Consider the following 17960-nt stretch of genomic DNA (forward strand, 5'->3'; position numbering starts at 1 on the left):
TGGCAACCAGCTAAAACCTCACAGGTTCCCAAGGTGATCATTTAAACATGTATGTAGACAGATCAGGCCCATGGCAGCCTTCCCAGTACAGCCTAGAAGAGTGAGTTTATTTTGGGGAGACAGAGAACTAGAGAGTGTGAACTCAGTAAGGACCTGGAGTTTTGTTTTTGTTCACTGTCCTGTCCTCAGAGCCAGGAGCAGGGTTTGGGACACAGTGGGTGCTCAATAAATGTTTATTGGGTGACTCTGAAGAGACAAACCTAATCCATATATGCAAAAAAATATCAAATGTGATTGCATTGGCGATACATGTTTCTAAAATCCAGTTACTTTTAGTGTTGTGACATGGTACCCCGGGGGCTAACGCAGTGTCTTTTTGGCCTGCCCGTTTACCTTTCTTAACCTACAGTTGCATTCAAGGACTATTTGGGAAGTCGTTAACTATGAAAAAAGACAAAGCCAGTATTGGGCCCTTCTGTCTGGCTGGCACTAGGTACCTAGTGTGTGTTTCATCTCCTTTCATCCTGACCCAGACTTCCAAGGTGCGTCCTAACATGACCTGCATTTTACAGAGGAGGAGATGGTTTCTGAGAGATGAGGTCAGTGCTTAAGACCATACAGCTGGTAAAGGTTGCCCACAGCTTTTTCTGATGGTCAGGCCTTTGCCCTTCTTCTACTTGCCTGCTGCTCTGAGCGTGTTTGGGAACCATGAGCATTAGCTGAGAGCTTGTTAGAGTTGTAGAATCTCTGGTCCCACCTCAGACCTATCCCAAACAGAATCTGCATTTCATGCACATACCTTGGTGATTTGTATACATATTAAAGTTTGAGAAATATTGCCCTACCCAACAGAGTTCTATACTTGGGTTATTCATGAGTCACTTTTATGGGTTTGGCCAAAACTTTGACCTGAACTTGTTACTCATCCTTTCCATTTAAATATATTTGCTCATAAAGAAAATGTAACTGCTAAAAAAACAAACAAAACAGCAACTGTGTGGCCAAATGATAACATAATGGTGGTAAATAGCTATGAAACTATATTTATAGTGATATACTTCAATAGAAAAATGACACACTTTTCCATAAAGAGAAGACAAGTGCTAATAAACATGTACCGTATCTTATCTCCCCATGTACCATTGTAAGTTATCAGTATTTTACATGTAAGCTGCAATGGCAGTGTGTTCCATGTTGGGATACGATACTGTGGCAGATTGTAAAAATGGCCACAAAGTCTTCCCCTCCCTGTACCCATGCCCTTGTAGAGTGCTAGGGTGCCCTGTCCCACCAAAAGGTGGTGTTATTTTCTACATCTTTTAAATGTGAGCTTGACTACGTGACTAGCTTTGCCCAAAGCTAAATTAGCACATCAGACATTGCAGAGGCTTAGAAAGTGCTTGTATGTTAGGTCCTGATCTCTTGCCATTCTTGCAAGCTTGAGATCACTCTGTGAACCACAATAGTTATTGATTTAAGCAACGAAGGTTTCAGATGGTTTGTTTTGCTGCACAAACTCACATGACTCTTCTCAAACATTGCTTACAAAACAATCATTTTCATGTTCAATAGCAGATCAGAGTGAAAAGATGCTGTGTTGATTCAGTCTTACTTGGTCATTCTTCATTTGAAAACAAAAATCTCAATATTGAATGTCTTCAGGAGAGTATTAAATGCCAGTCCTTTTGTGTTCAGTACATAGATGTGTGAAAACTGGTCTGGCAATGTCACCTCGAAGTTTTCTAAATTTCTTCCTCCTCTACTGAGAACTAGAAACTTCAGCCTTGGCGACAGTTCCCCTGTTGCTTTGAAATAAAACCATATCGTCAACACTGTGGCATCTGTCCTTTGTTGGTTTGTGGGAAGATGTTGGTGCTTTGTTATGGTTTAGAAGCAGTCCCATGCATGTGCTCCTCTTTAGTGAGGGTAGAAATGATTGTGTGTATTTCCCATCACAAGGAATCCTGTGGGGAATTACGACAGCTAATCTTCTGGAAGTGGAAATATTCACCACTTACTGGGTTTCTTTGAAGAGTGTGAATAAGTGCTTTGCCATTTTTGAAAGAAGCCAACTAATATTCACGGGCAGATGCACTGAGAGGCAGCCTTTTAATAAACCACTTTAATGAAATACAATTTATGTCCCATAAAGTTCACCCACATAAAATGTGCAATTCAGTGGTTTTTGGTATATTCAGAGTTGTGCAGCCATTGCCGTGGTTTAATCTTAGAACACTTCCATCGCTTGCACCCACGAGCAGTCCTTCCCTGTCTTCAATGCCCCTCCAGGCCTACACACCTGCTAATCTGCTCTCTATCTCTGTGGATTTGCCTAGAATAGGACATTTCATATAGATAGAATCCTAGAACATGTGGTCTTTGTGAGAATCCTAGAACATGTGGTCTTTGTGACTGACTTCTTTCATTCAGTATGATGCTTTCTAAAGTGATATCCATGATATCAGACATCTTCATATTGCTTTCTTTTGTTGTTGAGTAAAATGCCCTTGTATTCCACCGATATTTTGTGTATCCATCCATCACTTGATGGACATAAGGATTATTCCTACTTTTTGGCTATTATAAATAATGCTGCTATGAAAAAGCGCATGTAATTTTTTTATATGGACATATGCTTTTATTACTCTTGGGTGCATGCCTAGGAGTGGAGTTAGTGAGCCATATGGTAATTTTATGTTTAACCATTTGAGGAACTGCTAGATTGCTTTCAAAAGTGGCTGCACCACTTTATTCCCACAAGCAATGTATGAGCATTCTGATTTCTCTGAATTCTCACCAATGCTTGTTATAATCTGTCTTTTGATTATAATTATTCAAGTGGGTGTGAAGTAATATAGTGATTTTAGCTTGCATTTCTCTGGTGATTGAGCATCTCTTCTTGTATTTGTGTATCTTTTTGAGAAATATTTATTTAGATCACTTACCCACTTTAAAACTGAGTTGTCTTTTTGTTAATGTAATGGTTCTTAACATACTCTGGATACAAGTCCCTTATTAGATAAATGATTTGCAAAAAATCTTTTCCCATCGTGTAAGTTGTCCTTTCTCTTTTTTGACTGTGACCTTTGAAGCACAAAGACTTTTAATTTGATGAAGTCAAATCATTTATTTCATTGTTTGTGCTTTTGGTGCCATATCTATGAAACCATTGCCTAACCATCACAAAGATTTACTCTTATATTTACTCCTAAGAGTTTTATAGTTTTAGTTCTTATATTTACATGTGACCCATTTTGAGCTAATATTTGTGTATGGTGTGAGGTAGGAGCCTACCTTCATTCCTTTGCAAGTGGATATCCAGTCGTCCCAGCACATTTGCTGAGTAGATTCTTTCCACATTGAATAGTTTTGGCACCCTTGTTGAATGAAAACCAGCTTTTATTAGCACCAATAGGATTCTAGGATTTGAGGATTTTGTCTGTTTATTAGGTTTCTTCTATGTTACAGAAAAAGATTCCACTTTTGAAAGACCAAAGCTTATACAAAGACATATAAACACAGACATCCGGAGACTTATACACACTCACTTGCACACACAGTCTTTCCTTTATCAAGGACCCATTTATATACTTTAACATCTGCAGTAATATTATTAGGATGAACAAGGCAGTAAGTTGATGCCTTAATTCGTATGACTGCAACACCAAGTCAGTTATAGTAGTTCATCTGCCATATGCCAATAGCTAAACAGTTTATGACAAACTGTTTATACCATTTTACTTCTTTGTAGTTAAGCATGTCATCATCGGCTTTCTCAAATGTAGCAGTATCCTAGCCATGCACAGAATTAGAAAGGTTTATAGAATGATGGATTAGTTTTATGCTGGGTAGTGACCAGAGAATTAGAGAAGGCAAAGGAAAACATTTCTAGTCTTCAAGTCTTTTGTTATAACGTGGCAAGTGGTTTCTCAGGATGAGGAACATTAAACAGTAGAGTTATTAGTCAAAAAGTCAAAAAGAACTCAGCTTGTTTGATAGTCCCAGGAGGCATAGTTATGTAGTTCAATTTCCCAGCTGTAGATGGGACACCTAATTATTTACCTGTTCAGGATTTACTGAGCACACTAGATACTAGGCACTGTGCTAGGCACTGGGGCAATCCATGATGGTTTTCAATACTTTCTTACAATAGTTCATTACAAATATAAATGTAATATGAAAATAGGGTAAGTGCTGTGGAGGAATCAGTACCATGGATGCTAAACATGGGTCAAGGTACCTGGGGTAAATGCCAGCTCTGTGTGATTTCTGAAGAGTCACTTCTCAGTTTTCTGTAAAATGGGAATAATCACAGTATATACATTTTAGAGTTTTTATGTGGATTAAATATGATAATACAATCCATGCTTAGAGCCTGGGTCATAGTAAATATTCACTAAATCAGTAAGTATGTGCACATGATACTGGATATTCTCTAATTCTGTATATTTAAATGGAATGTTTCTATAGAGAGGGATGAATTCGGTTCTTTTTCAGTTTCAATTATAAAAATAATAGACTTCATGGTAAAAAATTATATAATGGTGAAATATTAGATTAAAATTCAAAGGTCTGGGGCACCTGGATGGCTCAGTTGGTTAAGTATCTGCCTTTGGCTCGTGGTCCTGAGATTAAACCCCACGGTTGTGCTCCCCTCTCAGTGGAGCACTCAGGGGAGCACTACTTCTCCCTCTCCCTCTGCCCCTCCCCCTGCTGGTGCTCTCTGTCTCTTGCTCACTCCTTCTCTCAAATAAATAAATAAAATCTTAAAAAATAAAATGCAAAGGTCCTTTTTTTTGTCTTTTTAAAGATTTTATTTGAGAGAGAGTGCACAGGTGTGCAAGGGTAGGGGAGAGAGGAGGAGCAGAGGGGGAGAGAGAAGGACAGCAGACTTTGCATTGAGAATAGCTGATATGGGGGCTCAGAGGACCCTGAGATCCTGACCTGAGCTGGAACCAAGAGTCTGAGGCTTAACCAGCTGAGCCACCCAGATGCCTCCTTTCTTTCTTTTTCACTTCTCTTCAGTACCAACTCTCCAGAGGCAGCCACACTTGTTTGTTATACCTCCAGGTATATTCTCTGCATCTAACAATGTTTATACATAGACTAGTGAGGTTTATTTTAACACAGTGGGGTCATAGTACACTTATTACTCTACTAGAGTTTTTTTTTTAATTTTATTTATTTATTCATGATAGAGAGAGAGAGAGAGGCAGAGACACAGGCAGAGGGAGAAGCAGGCTCCATGCCGGGAGCCCGACGTGGGACTTGATCCCGGGTCTCCAGGATCGCGCCCTGGGCCAAAGGCAAGCGCCAAACCGCTGCGCCACCCAGGGATCCCCCTCTACTAGAGTTTTTAAAAATTAATACTATGACCTGATTTTTTTTCTACATCTGTCCATATACATCCAAGTTCATTTGCTTCTTTTAATGGCATAGTTTTGCACTGTGGATGTACCATCCTACCTCAGAACCTACTGTAGAAATCTCTATACATCATTGATGATGTTCACAGTATCCCAGTTTAAATTGTACAGACCTCATTTTCCCATGTCTCAACTGCCAAATTTTCTGCCTCTATTCTTCTCAAATGCAGATGGACTTCCTCTTAACTTTTGTGTCCTCCTGATACCACCTGGAACTCCCTCCCCCCACCCCCATTCCCTGCCAACCCCATCTTGGAAAGATCTCAAAATTTAAATTTCCACCAAACCAGAAACCCAATGTCAAATCCTGAATCTACATAAATAACTTATTAAGTAACAAAGACAAAAAACATGCACTAAAACATGCATTTTTTTGGTGGAGAGATGGAAATCCATTGTAAATCTTTAGTGTTTACACTGCTCTTCGTTGAACAGATTTTTTTCTTAGAATTACAGTGCATCTAAGGACATTTTACTGTCTGTCAGAAACAGATCATTATATTCTAAAAGGTCTTAGATGGCTGTGTTCAATTGCTCCTTAATTATCTTGATAGTAGATCAGCAGCTTAGTAAAAAGGGTGTATAAGCCCTGTAGGCTGGCATAGCAGTGATCTTTCTGATTTGATGACTTTGTGCCTTTGTTCATTTGGAAGCTAGTGTTACTAAAATATTAATGCGCCTTTCTGATGTGTTTTTTTCTTAAATGTTATGGATTCTGATTTTGATGTGCAAAAAAGCTGTTTTTTTTGTTTTTTTTTTTTTTTTTTTTACATGAGAGTCATAAAGGTCTTTCACATTGATTTTTCTCTGGCCTGTGTCTGCTTGCTTCACAGGACAGTGCTGTGAGTTTAACTAAGTGGACATCACTCGCAGTCCATCCAGAGCTACCTGGTGAGTATTCTGCACACTGTGGTAGAGTTTCTAATTGTGGGGTTCTGGAACTTTCCATGTGTAAAGTGAATCCCCCTTGATTTCTACTGATGTCCTATCTGAGGTGCCTCTCAAAATGGATTCATAGATACTTCATGCAGTGGAGTGTTAATCCTCTGGTATTTTCCAGGTTCTAGTTCATTCATTCCACTTTACCCTTTACTAGATTTTCTACTTGCTGTCTGGTAGGATTGCCTCCATTTAGTGAGCAAAGCAGAGTTCATTGTCAGCTAGAACCCACTGTCCATTTTGTGGGAAACTACCTGTAGAGATGACAGAAATAAATTCTCCCAGTGCCTTTTAGAGTTCCATTTTACAAATTTTCAAAGATATTCTGAAACGGGAGCCAGACATATCTTTATATGGCCTATTCTTTATTTATAAACTATAACTTGCCAATACTTTATTCTAGAGCTAGGATCATGGTGACTATGACAGAGTGTTCTCTTCTGACCTCTCAATCAAATTCCTATTTTCTGATTGCCATTATAAGGGAAACACTTGGACTATGTATTATTTCTTCAACAGATGAGAAGTCACTTTATAGTTATAAAAAAGATAACCAACTTTACTGTTTATCCTGATAGGTGAACTCCAGGCTCTAGGCATTTAAAATCATTGTTATTTTTTCCCATCATGTTGCAAGTCCTGTTACATACCGTGTTATCTTCTAATGGAGTCTGTGGCTGATTTTCTTCTAGCCTTTCTGTGTGGGGAGAGAAGAATCACGCTTCTCTAAGTGATCAGTATTTCATGGTGACACAAGAATATCAGGAAAGTAGATTTATTATTGAATGTCCCTACCTATTTTTAGTCAAGGGCACTGTATTGTACTGCTTCCCATGGGTGACTCATAAACCATGTTTTAGCAGGCAAACCAGTGTTGGGGTAGGGGCTGGCAAAATAATTCTCCAGGGACTTTAAATCAGTGTAGACATGACATCTGCTTTTTAGCCTTTATTACATTTTTCTGGACTGCTCACTGTCTCTGCATAATAGTTGTTATTCTTAAAAATAATTTTCATCAGCTTATTATACATGAAGAATTATGTGCTTAGTGAAAATAAACACTTGATTCAAAAGTTTTAAAAAATAGCTTAGAAGTTGTTTGTTAAATATTTTAAGTTCCAAGAAGAAGTTTCTATGAAGTGGTATAAATGCCATGTACTTGGTTTTATAAAAGCTTTGAATGGACTCTGGTTTTAAGACCGCTAATGTGGTCTGTGGGCTCTTTTTCCATTTCCACCTCACATAGGATCTGATTGAATCAGGGCCCCACATGTCACCAGGTTTTGATCATCCCTACCTCAGTCTTACCCTCCTCCCAAAGAGAGAATTTCTTCTCTTATTTCCCTTCATTCTCTATTAAAAAATAGTTGAGCTCTTGCAACATTCAGTTGTTGGGAATCCTGTACTCTGAGGCTTTTTGTTTTGGGGTTTTTTTACATTGAATTGAAATCTTAGTCTTGTATAATGTCTTCCCATGTTTAAAATTGGAAACCTCTAAACCTGGGAGCTGGCATTCTTCTGGTTTTGTCTTGAATACCTGCTTTATTTCTCCATGATTCCCATCATGAGTATCTTTGACTGCGCATGGGTTCTAAATGTTGTCGGCCTGTTGCATGCACAGTAGGCATTCAGGATATGTTTTAATGCCTGTAATGGCACAAGGTGTATATATTCTTGCTTACTTATGTCGCATTCAACTTGGCTTTTTATCAGTGTTAGGCATAAACTCCTAAAATAGAAAATATTTATATAGAGACCAAATGACTATTCTTGGATTAATTATCCTTGCCATTATATTTCTAGCTTCAGGATAACTCTTGATAAAGAGGAATTTATGTCTGGTCAAACCAAAGGTGGTCTTCAAGTTTCATGGACAGAAAGAAAACAGCCTTTTGATTACCTTCTCTCCTGCAGTATTGCAGTTTGGAAGATTTACCTAAATTTGGAGCTGCTTGCTTTCTGAAAGATTTTTAATCATTTTTATTAAATATTGATTATATACAGAATTTACAACACCAGATATGAAGCTCACTAACTTTAATGTTGACTTCTCTTTCTTTTTACCTCTACTTTGGACACTTACATGCTCTTCTAACTTCTCTCACACCTAGAGCTGTAGGTATAGATATATAGTGACAGCCATATATATATATATGTGTGTGTGTGTGTGTGTGTGTATACATATATATGCATATACATATCTATGTGCATATAGATATATGCTGATACTGGCCATATATATATTGGCCAGCGTTAGCATCTTTTTTTAGACCTAAGACTTGCATTCTAGCATTGCTACAGTCCTCTTTAGGAGCAAAGATGATTCTTACTAAATTGTGGGTAGTATGGTTATTTTCAACCCTTAAGTATTATACATAGAAGCTCTTATTCCTGGTACAACAAAAATCTGTTTTCATGTTTTCTTAGAGCCCATTCATGCATGACAAGAGTCTTGAGCTGAGCTCCCAGAAGCAAACTTGAGATGAGGGATTTTTGCACAAGTGTCTTATTAAGGCAGTGCTCCCGGGAGAAACAAGAAGGAGAGGGAAGAACCAAGGAGGGGGATAACTCGAGCAAAGTCCTTTCCTCAGCCCTGATCTTGGAGGAGTGCTCTGGAGCATAATTGCCCCTGAGAACCTCTTCCTTCTGCCCCAGCCCAAGGAGCTTGGGCTTGCCATCCCAGCATCAACCATTGGCTGTGAACATGGGAGCTTTTTGGTTCTTTGCATCTTCGGGCAAAGCAGCTTCAGTAGTTAAGGGGTGTTCCTCTGAAGAAATTTGCAAGTGCCATCACTTAGAAGCAAAGCACATATAAGCTGAAAGATGGGCACACAGGACAGTGGAAAGGGACCCAGTGGTATCTAAACAGGACAGTGGATTATCTGCTCCACCTAGCAGCATGCCACGTCATTCTCTCACTCCCAAAGACCCACTTTTCATCTCTTAGGCTTTCAACCATTTCCTGGGACAAGTCTTCTGCACTTTGAAAAGCACGTTATTTTATTTTTTTTAAGATTACTTATTTATTAATTTGAGAGAAAGAGCACAAGCAGTGGGGAGGAACAGAGGGAGAGGGAGAAGCAGACTCCTTGCTGAGCAGGGAGTCCGATGCAGGGCTTGATCCCAGGATCTTGGGATCATGACCTGAGCTGATGGCAGACACTTAACTGACTGAGCCACCCAGGCACCCTCAGAAGCACTTTAAATGCACTGTCTTCTATAGAGAAGGTAATAATCTGCTGTTTCCAATATCTAAGTCCTAAAGAGAATACAGTATGGAGAGATACATAGGCAATTTTCAGTGAGTAAAATTTCTATGTATATTAAAGTTAAATAAAATCTGAAATCTCAAAGCTTCCTTAGATGAATGTCATCTTGAATAAATATTTTAGTGCCCTGAAAAAGGAGGCAAGGATATTGTATGATTGACAATTACTCTTGGTAGTAGTATTTCCAAGCATACATACTAATTCTGTTATTTTTCATTCTTTTAATTGTATTATCTAATATTTCACCTATGCCTTTAAGAGTATTTTTTTTGTCACAAACTTTTTAGGCAAATATACATGGTGTTTCCTTGGGCGCCTTCAATTTAGTAGAGCACAGAAGTGCGATCCAATTGAAATATCATGTGAGCAGCATATATAATTCCAATTTTTCTTGTAGCCTCATTAAAAAAGTAAAAAGGAATTGGTTGTTATAGCAGCCTGAGGCAGAGGCTGGGAAGTCCAAGATTATAGTTGAAATTAATTTTAATAATCTATTTAGCCTAGGACATCCTAATTATTATTTTAACATTTAATTAATATAAACATTATTAATGAGATTTTACATTTCTTTCATCTGGTGTATGTTTTATACTTAAATCTCAGTTCAGACCAGCCATATTTCAAGTCCTCAAAAGCCACATTTGGCTAGTGGTGCTGTGCAACTTCAGAAAGTTATAGTAAAACTCTGGTAAGAGGCCTATTTCTTTTGAGATAAGACTTTGTTACCAAGCTGGGAGATTCAGGAATCCTGACTCTGTTGTTAAAAATATGAGGCGACATAGTTTTCCAAGGAAAGTGAGCTGATCTGTTTTTGATGATCCAGGGATTAACCTAATGCCCTGTAGTCACAGATTGATTAAAATCATTGGGTTGGGGGCACCTGGGTGGCTCAGTCAGTTAAGTTGTGCAGCTCTTGATTTTGGTTCAAGTTATGAGATTGCACCCCACATTGGGCTCTGTGCTGGGCATGGAGCCTGCTTAAGATTGTCTTGCTCTCCCTCTGCCCTTCCTTCATGCTCTTGAGAGCACACACATTCTCTCTCTCAAAATAAATAAAATGATTGAGTTTGGCAGCTAAGATGTCACTGATAACTTTTAAGAGTGCAGAATCCTAGGGTGACTTTTTGGAGGAAAGTGGATCATGAATGAAGAGTAATATATAGGAAGATTTCAAAGAGGAAAGGAAAGGCTTTTTAGGTAATGGGAAAGTGTGTATATGTATATAGTGTGTGTGTTAGGGAGAAAGTTCTAGAAAACTTCGGGCACATGCATATAAACTGAAGAGGCTGGAGTACTAAATACACAATAAGAAAGGCAGGTAGTGGCTATATTTGATACCAGGTTCAAAAACTTGGATTTTCCAAGTGAATTAGGGTTTCCTCATGATTCAGTTTGTATTCTGGGTTTCTATTTTAGCTCTGATCAGTGTGAAAGAAATCACTTCGGAATGCCATGGCTTGAAACAACAGTGGTCACCTTTTTACCTATCACTTTTTTTTTTTTTTAAGATTTATTTATTCATGAGAGACAGAGAGAGAGGTAGAGGCATAGGAGAAGCAAGCTCCTCGCGGGGAGCCTGATGTGGAACTCAATCCCAGGACCCCAAGATCACGCCCTGGGCTGAAGGCAGATGTTCAACCACTGAGCCACCCAGGCGTTCCTCACCTCTCACTTCTTCTGTGGGTCAGGAGTTTTGGTAGGGCTCCATTGGGCGCTTCTGGCTTGGGGTCATTCTAGTGATTACATTCTAATGGCCTTTGAATCAGAAAGAACAAGAGGCTGGAGTAGCTCATGGTTGACTTGCCCCTCTTTCAAAATAGACTCAGGATTTCTCCAGATGGTATTTCTTCCTAGGCAACCATGGGCCTCCTCATAGCACGGTGGCTTCAGGGCAGCTGGATTGCTTACATGGGCTCTGGTTGATAATCCAGCTGACAAAGTGGAAGCAGCATTATTTTATGACTTGACCATAGAAGTCATGTTGCATCATTTCCATCAAATTATTTGGTTATAGGTGAATTGTAAACCTGCCCATTTTTTTCTTTGAAGATTTTATTTATTTGAGGGAGAGCACAAGTGAGGTGTGGAGGGTTGGTGGGGAGAGAGGGAGAAGCAGACTCCCTGCTAAGGAGGGAGCCTGACTCAGGGCTTGATCCCAGGACCCTGGTATCATGACCTGAACTGCAGACAGACATTTAACTGACTGAGCCACCCGGGTGCCCCTAAACCTTTCCAATTTTAAAGGGGAAGAGACTTCAAAGCCCACCTCTCCGTGGAAGGACTGTTAGAATCACATTGTGTTAAGAGAATGTTGGAAATACCTTTTGCCCCAGGGACTCTCTCCTGTGTCACTGCTGTACCTGCTTTGGTCCCTGTGGATGCTCTGGGAATGCTCTAACATGAACAGACCATTCATTCCTGGGCACATTTCTGCACAGTGGCTCTCTCACCTTCCCTTACCTAGTCAGCTGGACTGGGCTGCCTTAAGAAAAATCTAAAGTCTACTGCGTGGGCAGTGAGTGGCCAGCCCTGGTCTTTCATTTTCATTATCTTCACTTAGTCTTGACTGTTAGAGTTCATTCCAAATGGTGGGCATGCCCCAGCCTCAAATGTTTTTCTCTCTTTTCTGATTTATGGGACAATTGCAAGATGAAAGAGAAGAGCAAAAACATAGGAAAGGAAGAATTATCTAATCCTTTACTCTTCTTACCAAAAGGGCACACCCTTACCACCCATGGATGTCCTCCTCAGAAGAGAGAATTCTCTACCTTGGCCAACCACAGGATTTTTCTCACCATCTTTCCATTTCTGGGATGGCTGTCTGTTGCTTATTTCTTGGTTTCTGTGGCCAACAGGGGCTGCTTTTCACAAGAGGGTTAGAAAGAGGGAAGATGGGTGTGGGACCAACACCATCACTTTGGTAAGATAACTTACTTAACAGTTGCTGAGGTCAGCACTCTGTACTTCGTGGTTCTTCCTGGGTTTCACAGGAAGATCTCTGTCCCTTGCCAGAATCTCAAATTTATCTCAGTGTGGAACTTTAAATTGGGTGCATAATGGACTTTGACTTCCTTTCCCTCCTTCCTCTTGTGAAGTCACAGCCTTCAACTAGAAAAGATTAAAATGCCAGCAGTGTAACGGTTTAGGGATGAAGTGTAATGAATTCTGTGACTTAACTTTTAAAAGAGGAGTGGATGGATGGATAGATGGATGGACAGATGGATGGATAAAAGCCAGCTGTTCAAAAAAGCTAGGTGGTAGGAATATAGTTGTTAACTGTAAAAAAAAAAAAAAGAAAGAAAGAAAGAAAGAAAGAAAGAAAGAAAGAAAGAAAGAAAGAAAATTAAACCATAACAGAACCAACAAAAACCCCAAGAAGAAGAAACTTATAGCTTTTTAAATTTTTAAAATGTTAGAATCAACTATACTTTAATAAAAAAACAGAGAAGCAAAGTATTAACCATAAATTTGTAGTGGGATACACTTGAAAGAAAAAAAAAAGTCTGTTTTATGCTCTAGTAGGTGCTTAAGGCTTGTCCTGTTTTTCAACCCCCCCCCCCCCAAAAAAAAAAGTTTCAGTGCAAGGTTCTAAAAATTTATGGTGTTAGCGAAGTTATTTCTTCCGGCTTGTTTTCCAAAAGATTGGAAGAAACTACTAGAAAATGCCTAAGAGTCCTGTATAGAAAATTTTAATGATTGTCCTTATATTTCTCGGTTTCTTTGGGCTTTTCACACGTAGCTTGTGTGAATGGTGCTACTGAAGTCATTATGATAATAAATTTGCTTCTGTGTGTCATTTCCCCAGGGCCCATGTGTGGTGGAGACACTGAGAACTCCCCCCTCAGTGTTGCAGACACCCATTTTGAGTTGGGCATCTAGGGTGTTTTCCAGGCCTGAAATATGGATCCCCCCCCCACACACACACTGCTGAATGGAAATAGTTGCTTTGTTCTGTTTCTGGAAAAGGGAGGAAAAATAAATTCTAGCTCTCTGGTCTTTGTAATTTTTTGTGATATAACCGCACCATGGCAAAAGCCCAGTGGAAATGGTTACGTTTGGAAAGTCCTTACCTGCTTTTCTGAAATAAAAGAGGAGCAGTCATCTTGTCTGCTGTGCTCAGGTGGGAAAGGGCAACCTACTGAAGCCTGAGGGCTAAACTAACCACCGACCCCCCCCCCCGCCCCCCATTCCAGGAGAGGAACCAGCCTGTGACCTTGGGCCATAACCTCCTCACAGATCAGATGCTTCATTTCTTGCCATATTTTGTGGCCCTTGGTGGGGAATCGGTGTCACAAAAGCAGGAGGAGAGCAGTTTGAAGAGGACTCAGTGGCTTTGTTGGTGAAAAACGCGGACAGGATCTCCTGACCCTTCCTGTTTTACCAGAGGATGTGTGGTTTCACAGTGAGCGTTCAGGTAGCCCAGAGAAGGCCATACTCAGAAAAAAATAAGCAGCAAGAAGCTCATGTGACAGTCATGGTTGTTTTTGGCTTTTGTTTGTTTGTTTTTTGTTTTTATTCCTTGAAATTGAATTTGGGTAGGTGCAGTACAGTTTCTCATTGGAGATATGTCAGAGAGTCTCTGTGGAATTCATAGGAAAATAGAAGTCAAACCCATACCCCTAAGCAATGATCAGTTTACTTTAAAACCAGATGAGGCTCCTGGTGACTTCCCTAATTTCTCACCTGGCTGGATGCCTTACAGTGTGGGAGTAAGAATGGGAGCTCTGAAGCCTGAGGTCTTGTTTTCCCATCTGGAGAATGCAGGAGATGTTCCTATAAGCTGCTGCCGAGAACGCGATGGTGCATATATGGGACCTCTTATTATACTCAGTGTTTTCCTTCACGTTTTCCTTTCCCATGGATGTTGCTGAGGCTCCAAACTAATTGCTAGTTTAACTGGCTGGCTTCTTTCTACCCTTCTGCAGCCCTGTGCTCTTTCGTCCATAAAAAAAGTAAAGAAATAAGCAGTCTGTAAAAGACCAGCCTTGAGGAGCTGCAGGTACCATGTTGTCCTCTCTCCTGCTTCCTAGGGGTGCTCTGCCCTCTGGGGCTCTGTAAAGTGATGTTCCTGTGGATTCCAGACTGTGTACAGATGCTGCTCTTCAGTTAGGAAGACCATGTCTAGATTGACTATTTTCTTTTCATGTTTTACAGTATTTCTACTTCTTCAAGTATCCACTGTTAGAGTAGTTTCAGGCATACAAGATAGTGATTCCATCAATTCTCTACATCACTCAGTGCTCCTCACGATAAGTGTCCTCTTAATCCCTGTCAATTATTTCCTCCATCTCCCTACCCATCCCCTCTGGTATCCATCAGTTTGTTCCCTACAGGTAAGTGTCTGTTTTTTTGGTTTGTCTCTCTTTTTCCCCCTTTGTTCGTTTGTTTTTTTGTTCCTTAAATTCCATGTGAGTGAACTCAAATGGCATTCCTGATGGTCTGTTGGCCATGATGTGGGAGTTTATTTCTTTGAATCTCCATTCTATTCTGTTGTTCTATATGCCTGTCCTTATGCCAGTGCCACCCTGTTTGGATTTCTGTATTTTTGTAGTACGTTTGGAATTCACAAACGTACTACAACCTTGTTTTTTGTTCCCCAGTATTGTTTTGTCTATTTGGGGCTCCTCCTCTTTTATTATTGTTTCATCCTGCAGTGATTCTTGAATTGGAATATTGTACCTCCGGACAAAGCAGTAACCCAGTGAATAGTCATGTAGTTGCATGGGGGTTTATTACAGAAGTGGTATATAATCCATAAGGGTTTCCTGGCTTACAGTCACTCCCTAATGACAAGAACTGCATTGGTGGTATTCAGAGCAAACCCAGTACACAGGCTGTTGGGTTAAAGTTGCTCGTTAGAATTCCAAGATAGCCTTTAGGGAAAAAAAGAAAATGTACAATCTCCTATTTGCTGTGATAACTAGAGATTGTTTTCTGGTTTGTGTATATGTTTAATTGTATTTGTCATGATCTTTAATTATATAAACAAATAAAAAAAAATCTCGCCTATAGAGGAAAGCTCTGACACAGGCATCACAATCCAGAAGAAGTCAGAAGGTGGAAAGACAGCTCAGGGATCGGTTGCTGGGATGATTCACATTTGTTTCTAGCATGTTTGACCTCTGGTCCATTCCTTTGAGAATATATGGGATTTTCCTTTTGGAAATAACTATCTGTGAATCCTCAGCCACTGCTTTTTAAGCATTTCCAGATGGCCCTTAAAGTCCTCATCTAATAGAAGCTGAGAGATTGCTCCTGGAGGGCGGGAGAAAGCTGCTTTAACCCCTAGACACTTCACAATGGGAAGGTAAGAGATGTGTTTTTCTGCTTGCCCCTCATTAGAGTAAGAGTTAGTAGCAGCTACATGTGTGTTTATGTGTATACATGTATATGTATTAATGAACTGTGATTTAGAGCACTGAGTGAAAAACCCAAGTTAACTATGCAGGAACAAGTATTAGACAAATGAGACAAGACAGCAAGACATGGATTTCAGGTGAAGGATGCAGGGCCTACCATGAGAGTGTAGGAGGTAACTTCCTTTTCCCAAAAAGTGAGCTTATTTTTTGTACTTCATTTGGTAGCTTTAATATACATTAAAAATCTTTTTTTTTTTTTTTTACAACAAATACGGATTCTTTGTATTTAAAACTGTTTTTGAAGCTTAGGAAAGGAATTATCAGAGTAATTATAAGGGGGGAAAACTGGAAAACTTCATATTTTCCTCCTTGCAAGCAGTATATTAGTTGTTTAGAGTGGCTATAGCAAAATGTCACCAACTCGGTGGCTTAAATAACAGAAATTTATTTTCTCACAGTTCTGGAGGCTAGAAAGTGTCATCAGGTGTGGTTTCTCATGAGGCTTTTTGTCTTTGGCTTGCAGTTGGCCACTGTCTTGCTATCTCTTCACATAGACTTTTCTCTGTGCATGCACAGCCCTGATGTCTGTGTGTCTAAATTTCCTCTTCTTTATAAGGGCACCAGCCAGATTGGATTAGTGCTTACCCTAATGACCTCATTCTAATTTAATCACCTCTTTAAAGGCCTTGTCTCCAAATCCAATCATATTCTTAAGTAACTGGGAGTTAAAGCTTCAACATAAGAATTTTGAGGAGACACAGTTCAGCCCATGACAACTAGCATAGGTGTGTAGAGGAAGGCATAGATATTAAGTAAGACATTAGAACCAGGAAAGTAGATAAAAGGTCAGGGCCATGAGGAACAGCAAAAGTTGTGGGAGGGGAATCTGTGCATTGTTAATGGGAAAGAAGCTATCTCCCTAGTGATCAGTGTGTCACTTAGCTTATGCTGTATTACGTCCCCTGCCCCCAAATGTAATGGCTTAAACCTGTGGCCATTTATTTAGCTCACAATTCCATGGGTTGGCAATGTGGACTGGCCTCGGCTGGAAAGTTCTACTGATCTTTGTTGGGCTCACTTAAGTATCTGTGACGAGCTGCTCAGTATATTGAGGACTGGCTGGTCTAGGATGGTCCTAGCCAATTGCTTATTTCTCCTCCTCTTGTCTCTTGCCTTCTAAGCAGGCTGGCATGGGCTTGTTCACATGGTACGAGAGAGCAAGGGAAAGAGCGTGAGTGTATGCAAAAGCACACCCATCATTTCTGCCACATTGTGTTCACCAAGGCAAGTCACAGGCCAGCCCAAATTCAAGAGGGAAAGTGTAGACCCTTTCAGGCGAATGGCATTGAGACAGGATTATCTGTCTCTAAAAGTTGTGTGGTCCATTTTATTTTATATTCATAATCGACTTGGCATATGCTCATGAATTAGAAAATAAGAATCTGGAAAGGAGTTGCAGGTGCATTTATTTATGAGTGAGTGGTGGTTCTTTATTCCCAAATTGGGGCGAATAATCTAATCAGAACATTTATGTCAGCCATGGGTATCTGTCATTCCTGCATGGCCTGGTCTAGACAAATCACTGAGACAGATTCTAGTTGGAAGAATGCTGAAGGAGAGCTCAGTTTTCTTCCCTTATGGTACTTAGAATACTAAATACTCTGGAAATAAAATAGTCTAGTGGAAACCTTCAGCTCTTATAGAGATCGGCCCCATGAAGCTGTAGCAGGAGAAACAGGATCCCTGAGGTCTTCTATAGGGAGGATTGAGCAGATTCTATTCTGACATCTTATATGGGAGAATATGCTTCATAGAAACCCTCTTAGAATAGAGTTACCTCCTTCTCACCAGATCTACTAGTCATACCACATGAGGGTCCATTAAGGGACTCTTTCCTTTAATTAGTTTAGTATCTCATATTTAAAACAAAACAACTCTATGTACAGCAGCAGCCTCTTAACCTCCTG

At 39.9% G+C, this 17960-nt stretch overlaps 1 protein-coding gene across 4 annotated transcripts in view; it reads left to right on the forward strand.

Moving 5' to 3' along the window:
- PLCB4 (phospholipase C beta 4) overlaps positions 1–17960 on the forward strand; it is a 420180-nt gene that overhangs the window by 158745 nt on the left and 243475 nt on the right. For all 4 annotated transcript variants that reach the window (XM_055306664.1, XM_055306687.1, XM_055306672.1 and 1 more), the window contains exon 2: positions 6260–6317. The gene's annotated coding sequence lies outside the window, so the exon portion shown is untranslated. The remainder of the gene's footprint in view (positions 1–6259; positions 6318–17960) is intronic.

Source organism: Nyctereutes procyonoides, unplaced genomic scaffold (genome assembly GCF_905146905.1).
Source record: "Nyctereutes procyonoides isolate TBG_1078 unplaced genomic scaffold, NYPRO_anot_genome, whole genome shotgun sequence".
Lineage (NCBI taxonomy): Eukaryota > Metazoa > Chordata > Mammalia > Carnivora > Canidae > Nyctereutes > Nyctereutes procyonoides.